The sequence below is a fragment of the Halyomorpha halys genome, unplaced genomic scaffold, assembly GCF_000696795.3.
Source record: "Halyomorpha halys isolate HHAL.00 unplaced genomic scaffold, Hhal_1.1 Scaffold1060.1, whole genome shotgun sequence".
Classification (NCBI taxonomy): domain Eukaryota; kingdom Metazoa; phylum Arthropoda; class Insecta; order Hemiptera; family Pentatomidae; genus Halyomorpha; species Halyomorpha halys.
Genome location: NW_027113580.1, coordinates 192,510 through 193,982, shown reverse-complemented (window position 1 = coordinate 193,982; position 1,473 = coordinate 192,510). Strand labels below are relative to the sequence as shown.

At 28.9% G+C, this 1,473-nt stretch overlaps 1 long non-coding RNA gene across 1 annotated transcript in view; it reads left to right on the top strand.

The window, feature by feature from the left end:
* Window positions 1-403: 403 nt before the first annotated feature.
* LOC106688134 (uncharacterized) overlaps window positions 404-1,473 on the top strand; it is a 10,031-nt gene continuing 8,961 nt past the window's right edge. Inside the window, exons 1-2 of the long non-coding RNA XR_001344282.2 lie at window positions 404-660; window positions 743-991. This is a non-coding gene — a long non-coding RNA (uncharacterized lncRNA). The remainder of the gene's footprint in view (window positions 661-742; window positions 992-1,473) is intronic.

The following is a 1,473-nucleotide window of genomic DNA, read 5'->3' as shown; positions in this document are numbered from 1 at the left end:
AATTTAGTTTATTCTTGTAAATATGTACTTTAGCATAAATTGTACCTTTCCATTTATTATTTTTAGTTTAATTACATTTGATTTTTGTCATTTTTGTTTTCTATTATTTATTATAGAAGTGTTTGTCATCTTAGGTTTTATGATATGACATATGGTTTTACTTTCTTTGTTCTATTCTTGAATTGATCCCTTTAGAATAATAAACAGGCGTCAAAATTAGGCCTTAGAGTAAAATACGAAATAAAAATTAAATTATAAAATAATGAATTTGAAAAGATAAAAATGAACAATAATAATTAACATAACGTGTAAAATAAGAATAAAACAAATAAAATAAAACCATATGTCATGTCATAAAACATAAAATGACTAACACTTCGGATAATAAATTTAAAAAAAAATCAATTAAACTAAAAATAATAAATCGAAAGGTACAATTTCTGCTAGTATACATATTTACAAGTATAAACGAAAATCTTAAACATTAAATACAGAAAGTATATAAACCTTCTTTGAAACTTTCAATTGTTATTCTTCCTGAATTGGGTGGACAGAAGGCAGTCGAAGATACGGGATTTGAATATAAAATATTTTCACAGTTAATAATATCGATATATCTGTTCAGAAAATGAGATGACCAATTTCAATTCAAGTTGTGCGGTAAGTGGAAGATGTGTGATGCACGCAACGTATTTATAAATCATAATATTGTTATCTGTTTATATTTCATTTATATTTCAAGGACAAATTAATCTGCCTTGCCTCGATTCGAGCACGTTAGCACTGACCACCAGGTTGCAACGCTCCCCTTCGATTGATAAGAAAAATAATATCCTGGGCAGGTTTATACGGTGACAGAGCGAAATGACCTTGAGCAGCCTGGATCAGATAAATAGTATTCGTTGTATGCCTCATATCGTCAGGACCTCCTGCACAAAATGAACATCATTTCCTTTTTGTCAGGCGATGACATCAGAATCAGGGAGTGTCAGTACGTATCATCACTTGTTTATATTGTTCGTCATGAATCTAATTTCTTTATTTACGAATCAATAAACCTATTAAACCTGATCCAAACACTCAAATACCTACTCAGGATTAGATCTGACTTTTGTTTTTATTTTTTTTATTTACCTCTGATAAATCTTAGAACCATACAGAAGGGGCTAGTCTAGAAAGCAAAATAAATAAATAAAAGTAATTTATAAGTATAAATAATTGACTGTATAATTTCAAATTATGAAGCAGATTGTCAGGGTTGAGTTCAAAAGATGAACAAACAGTTTACCACTGTTTATTTTCCGATGTTTTGTCCAACTTTGTAGAGCTTTATCAGGGCTGTTGACAGCTACAGAGGAATCTATCAAATACTTTTTTTTTTTTTATAATTTTTTGAGGTTTATAATTACTTCCATCATTTTCAATAAGTTATTATTTATTCACTCATTAACATTGTACAACGTTTCGGGACAC